Genomic DNA, 25,496 nt, shown 5'->3' with positions numbered 1-25,496 from the left:
CCTGCTCACCAATTTTTTCATAGCTGAGATAGTTATAACTTTCCTATATTAAATGTCACTTAAACTATGTAAGGGGTCCTGGTGAAAAATTATCTCTTACCCAGTTAAGCTAACATTTAAAAGGATCCCACAGTAGGTGATGAGAGATGGAGAATGAAAAGTGGTAATAAATCTATCAGGAACCTTTCATGAGAAAAAGAAGTTGACCTGAATGGGACTATATTCATTCAGTCTTAAGCATAACCTGATTTGCCCTGGTGTCATGTATCAATTATGAATTTTAATTGTAAGAAGCAGGCAAGAGGATCCAGGCTGCATTTTCTATGAACTCAAAATCTGTGATCCAAGAAGTTTCAAACTAAAGCTCCAATAGTTAAAATCATTTTGAAACTTGAGACACTTTATGATAATTGAAACTCTATTTGCAATACAAATTAACTTTTTTGGTAAACTAATAATAGATAAATCGAGGATATCATTATAGGAAAAGCTGAAGAGTCTAGCAAAATATATGTTAATAAATTATTGATTTAATGAAATCCTGTTTAGTAATTGCAAGTATAACGGTCCCAATTTCTGTGCTGACACCCCCCATTGTCACCCTCTGATGTAACAGGCATGTCCATTGCAACAGAAATAGCCTGGACAAAGCAACTGCATTTTACCTTAGTTTTTACCACATTTGCAATGATTTATGTCAGCTGTATAATGTGATCATTACACAAAAACAAAAATAACCATAATGATATGCTTTTGTGTTTAATGGACATTCAGGAATAATACAGTGGATTCAGATAGCAATAGCTCTTAGACTTCTATTATACCGCTTCACAGTGCTTTACAGCCCTCTCTAAGCGGTTCACACAGTCAGCATATTGCCCCCAACAATCTGGCTCCTCATTTTTATCGACCTCGGAAGGATGGAAGGCTGAGTCAACCTTGAGCCAGTGAGATTCGAACTGCTGGCAGCCGGCAATCAGCAGAAGTAGCGGCAGTACTGCATTCTAACTACTGCGCTACCTCGGCTCTATTGATGATGCAATGACAAAGTCCTGTTACATATCAATACTCATACTGATAGTAGTGTTCCAATATATGAGGGGCTCTTATAAAGACAAGGGGGGCAACTATTTTCCAAAGCTCCAGAAGGCAAGACAAGAAACAATGGATAGAAACTAACCAAGGACAGAAGCAATCTAGAACTAAGGACAGATTTTCCTAACAGTGAGAGAAATAAACCATTGGAATAGCTTGCTTCCTGAAGCTGTTGGTGCTCTATCACCAGAGGTTTTTAAAAAGAGCCTGGACAGCCCTTTCTCTGAAATGGTATAGGGCAGTGATGGCAAACCTTTTAGAGACCGAGTGCCCAAAAACTGGCCCCGCCCCTGCCCCGCCCCCACTCTGCCCCACCCTGCTTGCTCGCCGGGCCACTCACTGCCTCCAGGGCCTGCCGCAGATCACCCAGGCAGCCCAGCAGCGCCATGGCGGCCACACCCTCTGCCCACACCCCACTGTGTGCGTTGGGGCATGAGGGTAGTTTTGTCTATGCTGCCTGGCTGCCATGTCCTTGGCTGCGCTGCTCCATGTGGGCCATGCTTAGGGGCAACTCTCCTCCAGGGAGGCTGCTGGAGGGGGTCGCGGGCGGAGGGAAGGCTGGGGCAACGGCATGTGTGCCCACAGAGAGGGCTCCGAGTGCCGCCTCTGGCACCCGTGCCATAGGTTCGCCACCACTGGTAGAGGGTCTCCTCGTCAAGCAGGGGGTTGGACTACCAGAACTCCAAGGTCCCTTCCAACTCTATTATTCCATCAATATGATCATGAAACAAAGCTTGGTATTTTACACTTCTATTCTCTGTCAAGTGAAGATTCTTAAGACATGGGAACCAAGTAAAAATATGGCAAAATCTGAAAAAGTGAAATATTTGTTCTGGCCTATTTCTGAAGATATCCTTATTCTTCTCCTACTCCAATACACTTAAGAGATATTGGAGGAACTAGGTCGGGAAGGAAACTGCAAGTTAGCAAGTCTAATAAAGAAAAAGCAGTGGAAATATGAAGAAATCCCACTTGAGCTGAATTCATTAGAGGAAGGTTTGAATAGCAAAACAGAAAGTGCTCAGAACATTTCCATTCATATTCAGCTGATCCTAAAAGAACATTTATTCATTGCAAAAGTAATGGAGCTTTTTATATGAGCCAGCATTACAAGGATGAATCTAGTGCAAGATCTCACAAAAAAAAATCATTCTTCTCTGGAAAGAAACTCAAATTAGGTAGGTCCTCTTTCATACAGGCAGCTATCTTCCTGTAATTGCATCATCGCATCATTACAGCAATGACCGTGTGGCTCCAGAAGACCTCCATCAGGTGAGTTAAACTGGACAACAATGTTCACCACTGTTTATTAATGCCTCCCCTGGCAGGCCCATATCATCCATAATTTGTCGCCAGTGAAATTGCAAAAGGAAAAAGCATCCATCAAAATATGGTTTCTCAAGTGAGCTGTGGAATAGCAAAGAATTTGGGGAGAATTTTTGCGTTCCGTTGCTGAGCGGGCTTTATTACTATCTGTAGCCAAGCTGGATGTCTTACAGCACTTTATTCTGGATCAGCATAGCAGATAAAAGATGAGAATCCATCATTGGATGTTTTTAAGAAGAGATTGGACAACCATTTGTCTGAAATGGTACAGGCTCTCCTGCTTGAGCAGGGAGTTAGACTTGAAGACCTTCCAGATCCCTTCCAGCTCTGTTGTTCTGTTTCTGTTAAATCACAACTTCCAAAATTTGGAAAAAATGAGATTTATAACAGTCCTCAATAAAAGAGTTCTCTACTGTTGAAACAGTTATTTTACTGTATCACCTGCAAGGATATTCGTAATGCCTATATCTCAGGGGTCCCCCACCCCCGAGTCACGGTCCACTAGAGCAGAGGTCCCCAAACCTTTGGGCACCAGGGACTGGTTCCGGGGAGAAAGTTTTTTTCCATGGGCCAGAGAATGTGTGGTTTTGTATGCTGCCTGCATCCCACAGACGGAGCTTTGTTTGTCTGTGCAGACCGGTTGCTGGCATGCCACAGCCCGGTACCGGTCCACAGACAGGGGGTTGGGGACCCCTGCACTAGAGGGCTATAGCCTATTTGGAATCAGGCTGCACTGCCAAGTTCCCCTTCCCTCCCTCCCCCAGCCAGGCCGCCAAGCCACAAAGGTTAGGGACCGCTGCTATATTCTGCCTCTTTTGCCTCAGTACCCTGGATGATACAACAATACTTTATAATTCTTTTTTTTAATTGTAAATCATTTATAACCAAGATCTAAGTAAAATACTGTAAAGCATTAATTATTGAAAGACCTCCTACGGTTGTAACATACTTTTTAAAGCAACTGTTAAAATTGCCAGTATTACTCTACTTTTTTCAGGTGCTTACAGTACACTTTCTATTTCTAGCCTTTGGCTGTAACAAAGTTCATCCTTAACCTGCAAGGGTACTTATGAAAATATGTAGGCATTGAAATTTTTCAAAGCTGTTTATTACAGCTCCCCAAAAGATATGTTTTAAATTTTTCAAGCCTTTCCAAATTCAAGCTACAACCCAGAAGGATTCAGCTGGTGGGCAGCATAACTATCCCTTGAAAGAACATCCCTGTCTTGCACAGCCTAAGTGCTAAGGAAGCTCTTCTCCCGCCTCCTTTGAATATAGTCAGTAAAGCAAGAGAAAACAGGAGGTAAAAATCAACAGCAGTAACTTTGCCAGCATGAAGGAACGTCTTGGTCTGGATAATTTCCCCCACGTGTTTCCAATGTGTTTTTTATGCCTTTTATTGCTCATCTGCCATGCAGATCAAAAATGTTGGAGGCATTCCAACTATTTCACACAGAAATCTCACACTCCAGGCTGGCTGCAACCCCAAAGCCTTCATTTCTTCACTTGAAATACTGCCCAGTGTTATTTTGGGATGTGACCTGATAGCGGAAGCCCACAGGGACTCTGAAACTATAACTGTTCCAGCTGCGATTGGTTGCCCAATTCAACCTTATTGCCAGCAGGAGTTTGTTCCTGCTGCTTGTAAAAAGGGAATCAGCCGCTAGGTTCACCTTTTTCATACCAAAACAAAACCATGCTTGAAATTAAAAGCCTGAAAAAAGGAGGAATTAAAGAGACAGCTTCCAAAATAAAATTGAGGTTCTTAATGCACTTAAAAGTGAGAAAATATGATAGTCTTAGCAAATGTCATAAGGATCTGTATATCTGTCTGTTTGAAATCCAAGTATCAGAAATATCACCAATAAAGAGACTGGACAACTATTTGTCTGAAATGATATGTTGCTTCCTGCCTGAATAGAGGGTTGGACTAGAAGACCTCCAAGGTCCCTTTCAACTCTATTATTATTATTATTATTATTATTATTATTATTATTATTATTATTATTATTATTATTTAGATTAAAGCTGTTTGTTAAATCATTTTCCTCATTATTATGAGAATTTTTGCTGATATGGTCCTATATTGCTGAACTATATTTGTAATTCTTCTTATTGTGGTACAGACTTTTTTTGGTTACATGCTTAAAATTTTCACAAAATATCGCCTTATCCGGAGGATCCAGTGGTAGGCTTTAACCCATAAAAGGAAGATAATACTTTTTGCCAAGATATTTAAATTCGAAAGGGATGCAATTACAATAATATTCTTCAAATGAGAGTCCATGGAGGCTTGGAAGAAGATATAGAAGTAAAGAAATAAAGGGAAGAAGAAAAAAAGAAATCCGATAGAAACTTAGGAGAGAGAAGAGTTGCACACAGCTAGAATTAGCAAAAGGAAAGAATTCCATATGAATTTGAAACAGCCTACTCAGTCACTATTGTAAGATAAGTTGTACAATGTTTAACCATAAGTAGTCATCAAACATAGAGAAAAAAGTGTTAGGACAGATTCTTAGCAATGGAGAAATCATGAATCACCAGATCTTCAAAACTTCAAAACTGTTGTATTGGCTTTAAATAGTTTTAGGTCAATATTTTTCTACAGATCCCTGAGAATGAACATGACTGCTGTTTCATCAAGATTTGAGTTGAAAAGGTCAGTAATGATTTTCAACTGTCAAAAATAAGATTAAAAACACTGAAATAAAGTTAGTCCTACAAACATAAATAATGTTATAATGACCAATCTTCTTCCCTAAGATTTTGAACTGTACACAGGCTTCCAATGTAGTCATTTCCCACAATTTTCATGGTTATATGCCACATCCTTTGGTTACCATATTATAAAATCTGCCTCCTGATTTTAAAACTGTAGAAAATAAAAGGTACAGCAATCCCTTGCCCCAGTTCCAAGCTCTGAATGAACTTGATGTTATTCAACCTACTGACTACTTTGGCCTCCTGGCTGTCAAACCATAACCTACTGTTCCATCCCCTCAAATGCTAAAAGCATAAGGAAGAAAGAGGCGGAGGCTATTAGGAGGACCTTTGCTAAGAAACAGCTGCCAAATAACCTTCTTCCTGCTACTCTCTTGAAAGGGTGACCGGAGTGCCTAGTTTGATCACCAAAATCACCATACAATGTAAACTTCTGGCCATACGGAAATACATAAAGAGAAAATAGTAACATCCTTCACCTGTACACTTTCCCAATCTCACTAACGCTTTCGTATTAAATTTAGTAATCTTTTCTGCAAGACACCCTTGTGTAAATACAATAAGCAATTCTATTCAGAGCAATCAAAGGCACATTCAAAATAAGTCCTGCTACGTGTTTTCCTACATATTCTTTAACTGCTAATTTCAGATGGCAAAATCATTTCATTTTCTTAAGTGTTAGAGGAAAATTTAATTTTGAATAGAGATGGGAAAAGGATAGTGGAAAAAACAATCTCAGTGGCTAATATTTGAATTTCACAATCCATTTTACAGTGGATCAGAAATTAAAATTTTCATCTCCTAAATCTGAGTTTATACAAAATAAAGCAAGTTTTCATATTTTTATTCAGGAAGGTTAGATGGTGGAAATAGGGTTTTATAGAAGAAATTATTGTCAATCTCAACAAGTGACTATTTGGTCCTGTGCTAAGAATTTCTAATGATGATTAATGTTCAGTTAACTAATTGAATTAAATTATCACTTTTTTGGTGATATCTCAAACAGAAACACCATTAATTATAAAAGTGACTAACATCTGTTAGATTATTCTAGGGTTTTGAAGCCTACCTTCTATTATTACTTTGAAGCACTATCATTAAATATTTCCAATTTGGGGTAAGTGACTTAAAGAGTTGAGTCTGGAATTAATCAAACTGAATTTAATGCATTTGTATTCCACTCTGGTGTACACTGACTCCCAGAAAAATTCTTTTTTCACCAATTTTGAGAAGACCCATAAATCTTACCCTTGACAGAGGACTTATTCTAAAGTACAGAAGTGGTGTTTGTTTATACTTCCTGTTTCTGAACTGCCCATCTCCCTGCAGATTCCCACCCTCTTCACCTCATGGAAAGGAGAGACTACCCAAAAGACTTTGCTAGTGTCCAAATACTAAGCTGATTATTTCTAAGTGGAAAAGACATCCTATGAATACCCCAAGCGCCAACCCATCCAAGCCTTACGGCACTTACTAAATCAACACTCTGAATTGTGCCTGGGAACCTACTAACAGCCAGTGCAGCAACCACAATGTTATGCGATTATGGCAACCCTGATTTGCCAACACAAGGGAGGTTATGTTTTCGACCAACTGCAGTTTCCAAGTGGTCTTCAAAGGTAACTCTATGTAGAGGCGATTGCAGTAAACTGAACAGGATGGTGATAAGTGCACGAATCACTGTTGCCAGAGCCGTATTCATAAGAGTATGCAGACTTTCGTGATATTTACAAAATTGAAAGCATGGGGTCCCTACCCTGATGGCAAATAACTTATTTCAATCTACACAATGGATCTATTTTAAATGGTTTGATTATAACTTCCCTTTATACTGTGTTTTACACACAAAACCACGCTTGTATACATAAACACGTGTCACATTTTTGGTTCCACTGAACTCAATTACACCACAAATTATGTTGACCAGTTTGAAGTAATGTGCATTTTCTGAAATTTTTTTTTTAAATCCTAGAATAATTATGTAAAGTAATATTGCACAAGTTTTCCTTCTGACGTCCTCTTTATCTTATGCATACTCACACACAAAACTTCTTTGAAAACCACCAATATTGGAAGGAGTGTTTGAATTCATTAAGCTTCTATTTTTGAAAAGGAAGAATTTTCCATTTCTCCCCCTTTCTGACAAGAGGCCCGGCTTTCTACAGTTTTCTGACCCAGAACGCTTCGGAACAGAAGACAGAACATACAAAGATTCAGAGCCCGAAGGAGAAGTAAATGTTCCTTCTGGTCAGGGTTTAGACAGAACTGGTAGGAGCTGCTTGCTGTATCTGCAGTGCAGGAAAGGAGGACTTGCAAAGAGGATCTGTGGAGGAGGAGCCTGGAATGTGTGCTCACTATAATTGTAAAAAATAACCATCTAAGCAAGTTACAGAGGAGGAAGAAGGGGGGGGGTGGAGAAAGAGAAAACGAATGGGCTCTTCAGCTGTTATGGGGAAACCAGGGGACAGAAAGGAGAGGTCAGGCTGGTTTTATACCACCTCTTCAACCAAAGACCTTGAAAAAAAGAAGGGGGGGGGGAGAAAGGGAAAGGAGAAAAGTCAGCACTGTTACTGCAGCAGCCATTGATTTTTCAGAGGTCGATACTACACTCCCACAGATCTGCTCAGTGGGCGGGTTAATCACATCCAGTGTTTCTGCTCAACACTATTTCGCTTCCTCTTCTCCATCCCTCCCCCAATTTTTGCTAAATAAACACTTAGTAAAATACATCCTCAAAAATCCAGCAAAAAAGCAGAGCCACTGCTGCCTCATATTCTTTCCTTTCCCTATAATAAAGGGAATGTTAAGCTTGTGGTTGAAGGCATAAAGCGAGGGGGAAAGCTTCATGATTCACGCACTCAACAAGATGTCGCTGGAGGAAAAACCCACCAAGCATTAAAGGACTGTCATTCTCCTCTGTTTCCATCATCCTGGGGGTACCTGGAAATGAATCTTTTCCAGTATTAACCATCACATTCCAAAATTTATTCCTGCTTAACCTGTCAAGGGCTCCAACATTTTAAAAGGGTAATATTAAGGCATTTCAATTACAATAGAGACCGAGATTCTCAATATTGGATTAATTTGCCAGGAGCAGTTAAGAAGATGGTGTCAAGTGTAATACCTGATCTCTTGTAAGAATCTGAGAAATATAATAAATACAAATAAATAAATGGTTGGAGAGGTTAGAAGAGAATACGAAGAATCTGCTGCCCCAAGCACCTCAATCCTTTGGTTTCTCAAAGCCATTTTAATTTGTGACACCTTAAAAATCAATGTATTACTTATTATGCATAAACTTCCATGGGCTAGAATCTAGGTCAGTGTTTTCCAAAGTTGACAACTGTGGACATCAGCTCCCAGAATTATACAGCCAGCATGCTAATTCATTGCAAACTTAGCAAAAGTTATCCTAAATTGAGAAAATTTAGTGTTCTTTAATTTGTATTAAAAAGAGAGCATTGCTAGGTGATTTTGGAATGTATGTACAGTGAATGTATGTAAATATCAATGAAAATGCAAACATTCCATTGGGCAAACTACAATATTTAAACACGTTCCCTTAAAGAGGGTCACAGAGGCAAGAATTAGACAACTGGATATTCTTTGGTGGTCCCCTACAAAGGATTTTGTTATTTGTTAGATCGCTCCCTTTTTCCCTTAGGGCAGTTTCAATTCCACACAAAACTGGTTGCTGGCATGAGCCATAACATCTAAATGAAATCATATTCTTATTCGTATTGCTATACTAAACACACCATGCTGAACACTGGCATAGTTATTTGTACTCCTTGAACACTTTCTCTGCTAAGAAGATACTGAATCCCTTCATTCTATCTCTTCCAGCCCATAGTATATTATATTTTCCCACTGAAACATTCAACAATAACTTAATGACTGCTTGATTTATTTTATGATCGTGGCAAAACATAAAATCAGATGCGACTCATTTAATGATCGCCTCGCTTAGCAATGGATGTTCCGCTCATAAGTCAAGAACTACCTGTACAGTCTGCTCATAATACAGTTTCAAAAGCAGAAAGAAAGATATTTAGTCATTTTGCTATGTACAACTCCATGCAAATAATCAAGAGCAGACATGTCAAACACAAGGCCCGGGGGCCAGATGCGGCCAGCGAAGTGGTTTCATGTGGCCCACGAAGCCATCCTGGAAACAGTGAGGGAATGGCCATCTTTGTCTTGGCCCTGGCCCTGGCCGGCCAGGAGCCAATGTACAATTTTGTGGTGGCCATCTATGCTAAAATGCATTCAGTCTTAGCTCCACAAGGCCATCTGGAAACTGTGAGGAACCAGTCTCTGCCATGTTGGCCCAGCTCCCTGGGTGCATGCCGGGGAGGTGTCACCCTTTGTGAGGAATGAAGAAATGTACCATGGCCTGGAAGTGGCCAGCAAATGGCCCTCGCCTACTTCACCTATCCGGCTTGATGGGCTGGGGCGGTCTCACAGCACCAAGAGGCTGAGCCAAGCGGCACGAATCCAAAAAGAAGCGCGATGCTGCCCAGCCCCAGCCTGCCTGATTTTGGCAGGCAGTGGGGCGCTCTCTTCATAGCGCCAAGAGCTGAGCCGGGTGGCGTGAATCTGATGAGAAGTGCAATGCTGTCTAGCCCCCAGTCTGTCCAGTTTCAGCAGGCAGCAAGGTGCAAAGCTGACGAGCCTGAGAGGAACAGTGAGGGTCCTCCAGTGGACCATGCCTTGGCACTTGCCCTGGTCTGCCCTCAGATCTGTCCCACTCCTGCCCAGGCCCCCACAGGCATCCTTGATGTGAACAATGTAGAGCTGGCCACACCCACCCAGCAGGCCACACCCACTCCATCCACATCCATCCTGGCCACACCCACCCGCCCCCCCCAAGGGCAACTGCAATGCTGATGCGGCCCTCAATGAAATTGAGTTTGACACCCCTGATCAAGAAGATCCAACAATTCCCCATCCCCTACATGGCTAGCACAATATAGGAATTACAAAGATATATTAAGTATTAATTCAAACACAACAAAAAATCAAAGCAAGTAAACTAAAATCTCCAGATCATTTGCACTACACAAAAGAGGAAAAAGAAACAAAGTATACTCCCAGTCCTGTAACTGTTTATAATATTCATGATACACCAAAAGCCAATATATTGATAATGAACTCTGAAAAGAACTTCAAGCAATTTAGGTAGCTCTGCTAATGCTTCCATTTCTGATTTGATTACCAGAACAATCAACTCTTCCAGTCTTGAACCACTGAACTGAACACACTATGATTTAGTGGGTACATTTACTGATTGAAACAATAGAACAGACAATCTGTGAGAGAAAAAGTGAGATCAATTTTAACTCAGTACAGTTTAGAACAGCTGAATGAGAAGACAGCTTGGGACGCATTAATAGAGATCTCTGGACATTCTTATGTCTGATCACTGGACCTAAAAAATTTCCCAATGAAATATTTGCTATAACATGCCTTCAGATGTATATTAAACCTGTCAAGCGTGGGGTGGGGGAATCAGGAAATTCAGGCAATTCAAATGAGTATAAAGATTTATTGCAAGCTTAAGGTCCCTACAAGAATCTGATCAACTAATGGCCAAGGGAAATGAGCAGGAGATAGAGGCATTCAAGGTGGGCTGGATTTAGATCTCTTGCGGGTGCACAGGGACTTGTGACTGATAATGTGTTTGACTCCTCCTTTGGGCTCAGCCTGGTCATCTCCTACATAACCCTTTTTATAGATGCCCCTTCTTATGGTGCTACTAACATACAACATTAGAAAGCTAATTTACCAGTCATGGCTTCTTCAGTTGCATGTTTGCTGTGAAACTCCTGGCCTTACAAGGTTTGCTCACTAGCTTCAACAGGACACTTCAGTTCAACTCCTGGGATACATTCTAATCATGATTTTAATTTGTATTTTATTATAATTTTTAAACCACTGTTTGTCTGTCTGTCTCCCTAGATATATACGTATAGAAAAGTGAGGGATTTCATGAAAAAATAAATTTGGTTTTCTGATACTACATAAAAACCTAGTATAAATATAATCTTAGAGGCATTATTTAACTGTTACGGTATCTCTGCCTACGTTATTACACTGCACCCAGCATTGTTCAGTAGATGGATTTTGAGACAATAATAAAGATCATGAAATCTAGAAACCTGCAGCTTGTTTTATGACTTTTTCTATGATGTTTACAACAAATAAATTCATACTTTTTGGGGCGTTATTTGCTTTGTTAAATGGAACTGCAAAGGGGTTTTGTACAGTAAAAGTTTTTTTGCAGTAAAAATCTTCTAATAAAACATTCTTAGTACAGTATGGTGATTAATGTGCACAGTACTTATCCAACAAAAATGTTCCTATTCACATTGGTGCCAGTTGGGGGGAGTGAAATGTGTCTAATTTTATGGAATCAGTTTCCAATATTATTGCCTAAAGAAGTGGACATATCCTTGGAGAAATATATTCCACCAACATGCTTCACTGATCTTTTAGTGAAGAATAGATAGAAGATTGTTCAGCTAATTTTATTGACCATCCCTAGGAAAGCATTTCCGCTAACTTCGTCAAAAGGTAGAGCAAATGTGAAATGTAAAATGAAAGCTTTCACAAAGCCAGCCAATTAAGTAGTAATAATTTGTTTGCATCCGCCTCATCTGAACAAAACAATGAATTAAGAATAATGAAGTATCTCCAAAGGATCCTTGCAAGAAACAGATTTTCTTGACTTAAGGTTTAGGACAATAATGATTTTAATGTATTATACAGACAATCTTGGCTTTATCAATCAATCAAATCTTTATCTGGTCATACACCAGCTTATTTATTCATATTTCATATTTCTTAACCAGCAATCTCCTTCAGATAACAGCTTTGGTGGTGTACAATATAAATAAAATTAGCATTAAAATCAGAAAAAATATGATTAGAAAGTTTTTAAACGATAACGATAAAATGGTAAAATTTCAAAAGGTGAAAAATTTCAAGATGGGGAGTGAAGAGTTGCCAATATAGGTGGGGGGACTATATTATTAACTGCTGTATTAGCTGAACAAAGAGAACTAAATAATGTTAATAGAAACTTTCAACAGAATTTGATGTAGTTGGGTGGCAAGGGTAGTGGAGGGAAGGTGTTTTTAAATTAAGCCCAATTATATTTTTGTTTAACTAAATTGTTCTAAACAACATTATGTAGCTTTATTGGTCATCTTCTACAAAACATGTGAAATTCATCAGTATTGCAATATCTAGCTTTCTAATGTATTTATCAAATTTATATGCCCACCCACAGTGGTGAGATTCAAATACCTGAACATCCAGTTCTTTGCATGGATGCAGGCCTGGGCCTCCGAGACCCAGAATGGACTTCCGGAAGTGACATCCGTGCACTTCTGGTGGGCTGTTCTAGGCTTGGGAGACCTCCTCCAGGCATCCGAGGCCTAGAACGGACTTCCATAACCAGCATGGGTTCAGCCGGTTCTCCAAACTCAACAAAATTTAGCTACTGGTTCTACTGAACCGGTGCGAACCAGCTGAATCCCACCACTGCCCACCCACCTCAGAAAATGAAGGACTCTGAGGAGCATATAACAAAGCTAAAAATTAGTTAAGTAATACCATAGACAATTATTATTATTGGGGTTAAAAGAACTATTCAAATCTGTAAAAAAAAAGAAGACAAAAAAATAAGAAATAGTGGATGGAGCAGTATTAACAATAAAGGAGCCACTTCCTTTAAAGTTAGTACCTCCCAATTCCAATGGATACTTGTTAGATATAGAAGATCTGTCTCTTCTATATCTATATAAGAACCTGGACATAACTGACGGCTGGATGGGGCTTAAGCAAAACTGAATTCTGACAAAAACTACATTTTCATGATATGTGGAGATTTTCTGTTGTGAGCCAAAAATAAACAGCATGTATTCGTTTTATTTTTCTAATTGATGAGCATACCCATTATCCCAGTGGCAACCTGATTTGGAGAGGCAACAGATCCAAAAGATGGTATTATAGGAATAATTCAGTATTTTCACTTTGGTTTAACCCTAAAATTATTGGAACACTTTAAATAGTGGAGATTGTGGAACCTGATCTATTACATGAGTACAGATATGCATACAATCCTGTTACTCTCAGGCAATTAATGAAACTACATAATTACTGGTGGTTCTGGAGTTTTGGTCAAAACCCTTAAGAAACAGGGTTCCAGATATCTTAATAAGGGGAGATAAAAATACAAAAACACCCCCTTCAAGGTTATCTAGCAAAAATTGCTTTCCTTTAGCAAAGTAAAATCACTTTCAAGTTCACCTCAATAGCGTTTGATATACAGATACATCCATGCAGGTTTTTTGGCATAGCTAAGCAGATCTCTTTCACTTTAAGCTGGAATGAGGATGTTTTTGGAGTAGAACATTGCACTGGTCCATTCTACAGAACTCTTTTCTTCCATTTAAGAAAAAAAATCTAATTCTAGACAAGTAGAGACAGAGAGAGCTACCCAGAGAGAGCTGTTGTTTTTTGCATCTAAGGCATTCAGCAAGTTATTTGCTGTTTCCATACTTAATAATAATTTTCCAGTTTAAACATCATCATATTTATTTAGAAGAGATGTTACTGTGTAATCTGCTGGAAAAGCAACAGAAATTATAAAACCAAAAAATATAGACAGCAATTGTTTTGCTGTCTTAATTATACTTTCATTATTACAAATACATGCTGATTTTTTTGCTAAGTACTTATATTTTGGTATAATAATATAATAAATTGTGATAATAATATATTAATAATTTAATAAATTAATTTATCAATTAATAATTACTGTAAAGCAGCAATTGAGATTGAAGAAATAGAAAAACCATGAGCAATAGAAGAAATTAGCCTCTTAAAGCTATTATGTAGGGACCTGTGTTTGAAGGAGTCATTCCTTAATATAGGCAACTGTCACTAAGGCCAATGTCAACTCAACTAAAATGAAGGGACTACCAGGCTGGGGGGTGAGGCAATTGCAACTCAGCTGTACTGTTCCTCAAATGGAGATATCTCCGTCTTCTCTTGTCCCTATTTTGGTTCAAAATATCATCTATACACCCAATAATATCGTTGATGTTGACAATGCTAGATTATCTGCTTTTCAGTGCAGTTCAGATATTCTGACTTCTCATCATTGAAAGATGTCAGGTTACGCAATACAATGTTAAAAAGATGATAGAAAATATTTTGTTTACCTAATACTTCTATGGACAGAAAAGGACCAGTTCTCCTGGGGTGCCTCATACGAAGTTTACCTTGCATTTGATTTTGACTAGATTGCCTACACTAAGTTGGGCAACATATTTCTCTCTTTTGATTTAGGACATAATGTGTTCGTGTGATCTGCAAAATGATTATCCTAATATGGAAAAGAATATTGAAGTATATTTTGATATGAACAAGTCTTGCCTTTGTGTTCAGTATGGACTAAATAGATCTATCAAAGCCACAGACCCAGCAACCTTATATTTAAACAGCTGGATATAATGGAACAGGTTACTTGGAAAATATTCCCAAGAAATCTTGTACGTAACTATGGTAACCAGCTTACAGCTGCACACATTGACATATGCTAAGCTAATTATTAGCCATAATAGATCAGAAGTGCCCAGGTAAGTCATTTAGGTATTTCAGGTTTTTAATATTCAATATCTTAGTAGTATCATTACTCATCAAGATCATCCAATGTCACCTGCCATGAGAGTCAATGGCTGTTCACAGAGATGAAGATTGCAAGCCACGTGTAGTTTTGTTGCTTCAAAGAATTATTTAACAAAAAATAAACAGTGTGAAGCTTCATCTCAACCTTCCCTGCTAAACTAGCACTATCCAAGTTATTGAAACTGTCTTAATTCTTTATTACACATCTATGGTCTAAATCCAAGCCTCTGAATGTGTCTTTCAATGGAGATCATTCAGAAGATATGTAAGATATAACATGTGTACACTAATATACTTTAGACTTAACTATGTAAATAAATTGAGATCCATTGCAGAGATCATTGTCCAAACCAGAATCAGGAATATATTGCTGGTTCAAAACCTTGTGTGTTAGATCAGTGCCACTCCTGGCTGGTCAAGAGTACCCAATTTGTGTCTGAGCAGTGGTTAATTCTTCCTTGAGGGAGGGGGTGGTCTTGCTAGTTCTTGAAGTAGTGCACTCTCTTCTCAAGAGGCCATAGCTCAACCCAAATAGTCTGGACAATTTTCATCCGATCCACCACCTCAATTTAAAGGAAGGTTGTGGAGAAAGTGATCACGTGGTGCTTCAAAGCACCTGGATGAAGGAGATTATCTAGATCCCATTCAAGTCAAGCAAGACTGGGTTGCTTTAAATAGTTAGGCCTTCCAATGTCCAGATTTATTAACCTTTGATCCTGGATGGGGTGACACTGCCTCAAATGGATCTGGTGCATAATCTGCAGGTCCTCTTGGACTTGTGGCCCCTACTATAAGAGCAGGCAACAGCTGGGCTAGGAGGATCTTTGCACACCTCCTCGTTGTGTGCCAGTTGCATACATTCCTGGATTGGGAAGCTCTGCTCAGAGTCACTCATATCCTTGTGACCTCCTGTCTAGATTTGTCAGTCCAAAAACCAATGACACTTGGTTATTCTTCCAAGCTGAATTGTTGTTTTCACACCTATAGACAAATCTTGCCAGACTGAGGACTATACTATCTGCATCTAAAATATATTACTTGAACTATTAGGGAGGGGCTATTTTTATGCTCTTTCTCTCATGTGTAACATCTGGACTGAGTAGCCTCTTATTCTTCTGTAATGTACCCTCTCCCTCCTGGGAATCCACCTCCTTACTATATTACATCACATCACAGAATTACTATAATGTGCTCTTTGCAGTGATGCCCTTGAAGAGCATTAGGAAGCTTGAACTGGTGCAGAATGCAGCTGCACAGGTAGTAAATGATGTTGGATATTCAATATCTGTAACACCACTGTTTTGTTAGGTGCCTGGTTGCCAGTTGTTTCTGGATACAATTCAAGGTTGTCATCTTTAAAGCCCTTCATGGCTTGGAACCTAAGGGACCATCTTCTTCCAGTGGTTTCTACTCATCCAAACTGATCTGGCATGAGTGGCATACTCCAAATCCTATCAGTCAAGGAGCATTGGCTGGCTGAAACTAGGAGACATGCCTACTCTGCTGTAACCCATGCACTCTGGAACGTTCTCTCTCCAGAAATTAGGATGATCCCTACTCTGTTGGCCTCTCATAAGGCCTTGAAGACCTAGGTCAGGGATCCTGGCTATATTAACATCCATAATTGTTTTTTTTTTCTTGGCTGCCATATATATTCTTGGATTGTATTTTTGTTTGATTTTGATTTTATGATTATTCAATGTTAAGAGTCACTTATTTGAGATGGGAAGAAAGAAAGAAAGAAAGAAAGAAAGAAAGAAAGAAAGAAAGAAAGAAAGAAAGAAAGAAAGAAAGAAAGAAAGAAAGAAAGAAAGAAAGAAAGAAAGAATGAGAGAGAGAGAGAGAGAGAGAGAGAGAGAGAAAGAAAGAAAGAAAGAAAGAAAGAAAGAAAGAAAGAAAGAAAGAAAGAAAGAAAGAAAGAAAGAAAGAAGGTAAGTAAGTAAGTAAGTTTAGTTATCTGGAACAGTTAATTTGTAAGCGTGCCTGAATTTTTATCATTTACTCTCAAAGCCCTAGGTTTAATTTGTATGTCTCCATTTTAAAGAAAGAATTCAGTCACTTTGATCCATGCCTTACTTCATCTCCTGTTTAGAGTGCTTGCATGACATGGAGTTGCTCTTGGGAATGACCTTATGATTTAGCAGAAGATAGAAACAGAAAGGAATAGGAATAGAATAGAAGCTGGAAAGGACCTTGGAGGTCTTCTAGTCCAGCCCCCTGCTCGAGCAGAAGAACCTATACCATTATACCAGTTATGGATCAACTTCTACAAAATTTGCATTATTTCAGGGACAATTCTAATATTCTTCTTCTTCTTTTTTTTTTACCAATGAAGGCTTAACTAGTCAGAAGCTAGATTATTAAAAAAATAATCTCATACCAACCTGTTTTTAGTTATAATTATTGGGTGCCCTACAGTATGAGAGTTGGGCTGATGGAATACTATGGAAACAGCCCTTTAGTATTAATATTAATACTTTAGTATTAATAATATGGGCTTTCTCCTTAGGCAAGCAGAGGTTTGCCCCCTCTTTATTATAAATAAAGTCTACTTTGTTCAGTACATTTAATGTTGTTTCATCTCTCTCTTGCTCTGATTGTAGCTCTTGAATTTATGGTTAGAGTACCTTTTACTGCTTTGTTATGTAATATTCAAATCAAGCACTTAATTTTGTTTAATGGCCAGTTCATATTTAACACAAAAACACACACACACTGATATAACTTAGCATAATGTAGCCATAAAAGCAAAATCACAAAACAAGGTTATCTCAAACTGGAAGTTAAAAAGAACTAGGGAAGATGTCCTACAAAATTTGACAAGCCTTACATAACTCCTTGTGTCTGAAGTGATAGGACCCAAAATTTTATTGCAATACAAGTACATTATAATAATACTGAGACAACTGAAAAAAACGAGGAAGTATACTTCTATTGTTGGAACTTCTTTGGTCTACAAAAGCAAATTCTGTTTTACAATAGGTAATTTCCTTTATGCCATGGGAAAAGCATTAGATTTTGTCAGTATGAAGAGTCTTCTTTAATCAGGAATTCTTCTGCTACTGGCTTAAAGAATGCTGTTCTTTGGCTTTAGGACACAACTTGATATTATCTAATACAATAGGAAATAATGACATTCCAACTGATGATTCCTACCCTTGACTCTTTACTCAACATTGGTTTCGATGTTCTCTATAGTGCCAAGAGCACCCCTGAAGAAAAACCATATAGTTAGAACTCTGAACTCTAAAAGACAATTCCAGAAAGATTATTTATATAGGAGGGAAAATGTATCATTCTAAAAATAAAAAAATAAAAAAAAATGATTATGGTATGCCGCTTAGGTGCAAATTGAGAATGTGATGCTAAGAGTAGCATTTTAAATATTGCATTTTGGAATCTGATTTTTAATCCCTCTTTCACATGCTTTCACTGATAGAACCCAAAGCTTTACCATGATGTACATTTGTAAAGCAGTAAGTCAGTATGCTTGTAAAAAGCAAGCAAACAATGCTATCGAGGCCCATCCAATCCTATGGTTTCACAAGATTAACAAACCACTCTTGGAAATCTAAGATGAGCAGTGAGAATCCCAGCTTGCCTGGCTAAAAGAAACTGGACTCAAAGCAGAAGAAAGAAGCAACAGCATTACTCAAGTGTGCATGCATCGATTTTCTAATCTGCTCCTATCCAAGACCCAGCTGCCTTCATATTTCAGTTAATTTTCTAACTGAAATTCTTTCCTAAGAAAACAAGAGCTGCCATCAGGGGAATCGGTAACATATACAGGCAGGAAGCTGTGCTGAGCCACCAACGACCAGAATAGAAACAGGAAATGGGCCCTGGATCGAGCATAGCATGATCTGCTGCAAACACAGCCTCCTGCCTGAAGCACAGGGACAGCAAACGGCATCGGTGACTTGAAGCAGCATGATTTATAAGGCAGATTCTGATTGGCTGTCCTTCCAAAGAGACTCAAGCATACATCCTCCCCTGCTGCTTGGAAGGTCCATGACTGACACAGCAATGGGGGTGGGGAATTTCCTTCTGAGCCTCAGGTTAGCCTCTTGTAGTTCAGAAGTGGAAGACACCAGGACTACTAAGCAGATCAATTCCAAGAAACGAGTCATGCCCAGAAATGATTTCACTGGAATAAAAAAGAGATTCCCAGAAACAGCCTTTCCAGCAGTGCTAGAAATAAAAGCTATTTTGCAGCTATTTTAAAAAAGCAGACACTTAGAATGAGATTGGCCTCCAGAGGAATAAAATTAAGATGTGGGTAGTCACACACGCATGGTTTTGTTTTGCTATTAATCTTTTCATGCAAATGAGCACAGTCATTCAACAGACAGGCCTTACAGGAACCTTTCTGCCAGAATAATTTGGGAGGCACTGATCCTTCAAACGCCATATGGATCTCTGGCACGGTGTACTCTGGGACCATTTACAGCAATGCCTAGACAAGTTATAATTAGCAAGCAAATGTTATTTTCCCATGAATTTACAAATTGTTGGGCCAAGTTCCACACTGTGAAATGAGGAAATAGAAGGATCATGTATCTTGGTAAGAAATTTCTTCTCTTCATATTATTACTTACAAAGTCAATGTTATCACAGCACAAATCCTAAGCTCATAGCATGATATTGCTGTCACTTATTAGTCTATCTGGAGATATTGGTCTGTCTACAGCAGTGGTTCTCAACCTTTCTAATGCCGCGACCCCATAATACAGTTCCCCATGTTGTGGTGACCCCCAACCACTTATACATCACCGGGTGCCAGGGGCGTGGCCAAAGAAAAGGGGGGGGGGGAAATGGCAGACAGCCTTGTTTGGCGACCCTCATGAAATGGTCGTTCGACCCCAAATGGGGTCCCGACCCACAGGTTGACAACCACTGGTCTACAGGAACAGAAGCATACAATTTACTCTTGATAAACTGTGAAATAAGTTTTTTAGACTACCAACTGCATTCACTTACACCTTTATTCATGAAAGATGTGCCCTATAAACACAACACAACATTTATAATAATGATCTCTCGTACAAGGAGACATCGCTTGATGATGTAGCTAAGGACTGCCCAAGTAGATGTTTAATCTTGGGGGAAAGTATACAGTTAACAAGTAAGCAGAGAATCAGGGGAGAGTATTTTCCTGACCTTAGCTACTGAATAATCCCAAGAGTTTTGTTTAACATCCAACGTTCTCTGTCCTCATTAGTTATTTGAAATCAGTAATATCATGATGAGCCAAACAAGCATATTTTCTTTCAGCAGAAGCCAGAAAGCACCTTATCAAATCTCACTGCATCTAGAAGTTCACTTAGTACTTAGTCTTATTTGTGATAAAAGAATTGGTGTAGCTGCATGTCTAACATACATTTTCTACCTTACAAGTCTGGCATGGGACATATTTTGAGGATACAGATAGTCTTCAACTTACAACAGTTCATTTATTGACCATTCAAAGATACAGTGGCACTGAAAAGAGTGACTTATGACTGTTTCTCACATTTACGACTACTACTGCATCCCCGTGCTTATATGATCAAAATTCAGACACTTGACAACAGACTCATTTTTATGATGGTTACTATGTCCTGGGAGCATGAGATCACCTTTTATGACAAGCAAAGTCAATGCGGGAGCCAGATTCATTTAACAACCATGTCACTAACGTTAACAATTGCAGTGATTCACTTAACAGCTGAAGCAGGAAAAGTTGTAAAATGGGGCAAAATTTACTTAACAAACGTCTCACTTTTAGCAACAGAAATTTTGGGCTAAATTGTGGTCATAGGTCAATGACTGCCTGTACTTCTTTCTTCAGGAGATGGATATATGAATAAGTCATAATTAAACATTTTTATTTTATAAAGGGACCTTCTATACACTTACTAGACCAGTGGTGGCGAACCTTTTAGAGACCGAGTGCCCAAAAACTGCCCCTGCCCCACCCCTCTGCCCCACCCCTCGCCCCGCCTGCCCACAGGACCACTCACCACCTCCAGGGCCCGCCACAGATCGCCCAGGCAGCCCAGCAGCGCGATGGCACCCACACCCTCTGCCCGCGCCCTGCAGCATCAAGTGCATGATGGGGTGTGAAGGCAGAGTCTTGTCTACGCTGCCTGGCTGCCATGTCCTTGACTGCGCTGCTCCGTGTGGACCGCGCTCGGGGGCGACTCTCCTTCAAGGGAGGGGGTTGCAGGGGGAGGCAACGGCACATATGCCCACAGAGAGGGCTCCGAGTGCCGCCTCTGGCACCCGTGCCATAGGTTCGCCGCCACTGTACTAGACTATATCTTTCCTGATTATTTTTTCACAGTCAAGCATTTAACTGAATGCTAAATTGGAAAACCAACAAGAGCAAATTTAAACAAGTATCACTGCTAACTTTACAAATATGTAGTTGAGATAATAATTATCAGGACAGGTAGCATTAGACGATTAGTTCAATCAAACACCAACCTACTAGTCCAGTAAATAAGGTCTACACTAGAGACTATGAAAGAAAATGCTACTACAGAAAATAGATCTTAATTTACCAGACTTCTGGATGCAACAGAGAAAATCTGCCATTATAGAGTATGCTTCTATATATGCATAAAATCCCATTCCACATTTTATATCTGTGTAAAATGTCTAAAACTATTTGTTTAAAATTCATGTGCCATCTTACACATACATAAACATCCATTTGGATTTAACAAATCTTCTGTTTAAATGTATTCCCCATTTCAATTAACTTGAATTTTACGGTTTACTGTTTCATAAATACTTTATATAAACTTATGGTATGATGATATATAGAATACTGTAAGCTTGCTCAGAGTCTCCTGGAATAGGTGGCCATAATAAAGTCAACATATAAATAAATGGAATATTGGGTACAGTTGAGATGAAATGTGCACTTGGAGAAGCAGTGGTAACACAGAGCTTTCCCAGGGAGAAGGCAATGCATTTTATCAGAGAGAAGCTGAAATTAAGAGACTGCACAGCTGGATGAGGGAGGGAGGGAGATATTCAGGATAGCCACACCATAGAATCCCTCAGGACATATCTAGTAGGTTAAAAGTTGGTAACTTTAGTTTGGCAAGATTCTGTCCATTAGATGCAAGGAAATAAAGGACTGAACTTAACCGAACTGGATTTTGTTGTCATTTCTGGGTTTGGGTATGACAACAGCTCTAGTCAGAGCATCCTCAAAAAAGCAGGAAAATGTGAAAAAAAGATGACTAGAGTAAAATTGTCTTCTACTTGCTGAAGAGTCATGCAAAACCAAGGCAGTTGCTGGACAAGGCCTTCATATGGTGTCAGGGAAGCTTTCTGTAGCCTTGCAGTGAGTCAGCAGCTGCCTTCCCCAGGTATGCCTGGGCCCCCGAGATAGTAGAGTGCAGGCTGGCCAAAAGAGCAGAGATGAAATGGGAAATAGATAGGTGGGAAGAGCTGAAACAGAATCAAGCATGGACAGGAGGGAAATGAGGTCCTCACCTAATGACCACAATCAGGCTACCACTAAGTGGTGCGCTCGTGTTGTGTTTCACCTAATGACCACTTTGCTTAGTGAGGGAAAATCTGATCCCAATTAGGGTTGATAAGCAAGGACTGCTATTACAGTGTTTAAACTGATACCAAGTTGTAGGGGTTGAGCATATGTCATATAAATGTATTTCCATTTAATGCTATTTTGATGACATTTTTAAAGCTGGTCTTATTTAACTACCAAAGTATGATACAAATGTTAAAAAGTAATAACATTTCATCCAATAAAATAAGCTTGATAGGCAAACTAGTAAACAAATATTTACAACAAAACAAACCACATACAATTATGCATTATAAAAACATGTCATGCAATAAAATCAAGTGTTTACAAATTCATAATTTTTAAAAAGGTATTAACTTAGAACAGTCAAGGTTAAGGAAAGTAAGGTGGAATCTTATACTAACCTACTAAATCAAATAAAAAAAATTCAAAACTCTTTAAGATCCACATTTTTAATAGCTGCTAAGCATGTTGTATGTAGTTGATTCTGTGAGATGTACATTTGCTTTATAAAGTATCTCAAACTATTCATGGGGATTAGGAATAAAAGTCCAAAGAAATTTATTCCCATTGCAAAGTACTGTTAGTTGGTTGGTTAGTTGACTGAGTGCTATCAAATCAGTGTTTACTTTTGGTGTCGATAGATTTTCTCCAATATTGTATGAGTACAATGGTACACCTTGGTACTCAACTGCTTTGAAACTCATCAAATTTGGCACTCACCACATTTTGACACAAAAATTTTGTCCCAGTACTCATCATTTGTTTGGAACTCAACACACAAGCTAGAACTTGTTGGTGTCAGCTGCCTTGTGTCACTAATTATTCCTTATGGGAAAAAATTTGTTTGGTACTCATCATTTTTGGTGTTCATTGCACCTCCCAGAACCAATTAATGATGAGTGCCGAGGTATCACTGTACAGTTATACCTAGTTTGAGATTTGATTTCTGTATATTATGCACTGATCTAATAATTTGGCTGGTATAATCAGCCAGCAAAATGCACACCAGATTGAAGGAATGTGTTTTATTGCCATTTCTAATAAACTTTACTCCTCTTTTTCTTGATATCCTCCCTTCTCAACTTCACAGTCATTTACTCCTGGCCTTTCTTCAAGAGATACATTAGTTATTTGCTCTCCCCGTAAGTCACTTGAGAAGCTACTCTGATACCCACTGGTACATTTCCTATTAGTACTGTTACTGAAAATCGAGTAGGCAGACTGGTTCAAAGTGATAGCATTTAATTCACATTTCTCAAATTAACAGGCAAAGTGAAACATCATAATCTTCTGTTTCCACAGTTCTGAATTATGCACATGTACATCTCCTATCAAAAAAGGTCCATGCATTGCCAAAAGTATTTGCACTGACGGAATATACAGTATTCCTTGCTTAGCAACTCCTTCAGTTGCAATGGTAAAGAAAAAAGTATATTTGAGACCACTGCCTGGATCTGTGACATTTGTAGATCTGTAAAGCAATGAAAAGCTGAATTAAGATTGTAAGCACAGTTGTTGTCATGTTGTTTTTCACTTAGCAAGCAGATTGTGGTCACTATTGTGGTCACTAAATGAAAACTACCTGTATACCTATCTTCCTATATGCAGAAATGGTTATTAATTTTCAGGCAGATTTTTAAAAAATTAAAAAAAAATTCAGCAAGGAAACAGAACAAGTGTGTGCCTAAAAGATGGAAACATTGTAGAAAATTATGGAGTTGTATTTACTGCTAATTTGATAGCATCAATTTCTGATCCTTTAACATTTATACTATCATGCTTTAAAAGAAACATGCTAGAAATATTTAAACTCTACTGTACCTCACTCTTATAAAATGTGTTTTATGTCTAACTTCAGTATGGTTAATTAACTAGATCTAGACTACAGGAGCATGCATTTGCTCCCCGTATTTGCTTCTTCCCACTTTATCAATTCTTCCTACTTTATTAAGTGTTTTATTGATGCCAATAATCATGTCTTATACAAGAGTCCTTAAAAGAAATCATGACTCAGTCATTTAGTTCAAGTGGAATACTCAATGCTATTTCCAAACCCCTATCCTTACAGAAGACCCTATGATTTTATAGATTGATAAGGTTGAATCCAATATTCAATGAGAGAATCTTTGCTCATGCAATGTCTCTCCCCTGCTTGAAAAAGCCCCCTACTCAACCATGTCCACCCATTTTTGGAGCCCAAAAAAAGGGGAACTCTAGGATGGGAGGGTTAATTCAATCTACTGATGAGACTATAGTGGGATAGGGTTTTTTTCTCAAAGAACTGTGAATATTAATTTGTTTGGATACTGAAGCAAATTTGAATATACTGCTTAGGATCCCAACATAATTAAATATTTAAAAAACAATTTTAAGTTCTGGTTATCTCCTGCACCAATCCCAACCCAGCCAACTTGTAGCCAGCATGAATGAACCAACTAGAAATAGGTTGCCCTGTCTGAGATTGAAGGCTTACCGTTGTTGTTTATTCAACAAACCATTAAATCCTGACTTAGCATGCATGAACTAGTGTAAGAGCACCAATGTTAGTATCAATTCAGCTCCTAACTACAATTAGGATTGGTAAAATAAAATCTACATTTCACAACTGAACAGAAGACGATATAATACAAAAGCTAACTCCAATTAAGAACTCAGAATTATTATATACATAAGTTGTTGGATTCCTATAGTCCAATTTTTTTGTTTTTTTTATTTTTACCCTTAAAATTATAAGCATGAAACTAAAGACAGATTACACAATCAAGAGTTACTCAATGCATGGAATTCAAGAGATGAAGCAGAAACTTTATGTCAAGTAAAGTTTGCTCCACTCTGGCAAGAAGTAATAGCTAAGGTTGTAATGGCTAAATTTTGGAAAATTTATCTTGCTCATAGCTGATCTATGTATTTCCACAGCAGTGCCCATTCTGAAATGGTCTCTCAGTAAATAACTAAGCAATATAAAGTCTGTTTCTATACTATACAGTGGTAGTCTTGGTATCTATGCAAAATATGACTTCTTTTATTCCTTCTTTTGCATTGTCCATGTTAGAACCAAGTGTCATCAAATCACCTAGGACAGGGGTAGGCAACCTTGGCTCTTTTA

General features: G+C 38.6%; 1 protein-coding gene across 1 annotated transcript in view; it reads right to left on the bottom strand.

The window, feature by feature from the left end:
* Positions 1-25,496, bottom strand: part of ARID1A (AT-rich interaction domain 1A) — a 92,458-nt gene that overhangs the window by 25,988 nt on the left and 40,974 nt on the right. The gene's annotated exons all lie outside the window — the stretch shown is intronic.

Source organism: Crotalus tigris, unplaced genomic scaffold, assembly GCF_016545835.1.
Source record: "Crotalus tigris isolate CLP2741 ecotype Arizona unplaced genomic scaffold, ASM1654583v1 scf7180000017628.32516253702:7417878, whole genome shotgun sequence".
In the NCBI taxonomy this organism is placed as follows: Eukaryota; Metazoa; Chordata; class Lepidosauria; order Squamata; family Viperidae; genus Crotalus; species Crotalus tigris.
The sequence above is the reverse complement of the archived record's forward strand: the minus strand, read 5'-3'. Positions and strand labels throughout refer to the sequence as shown.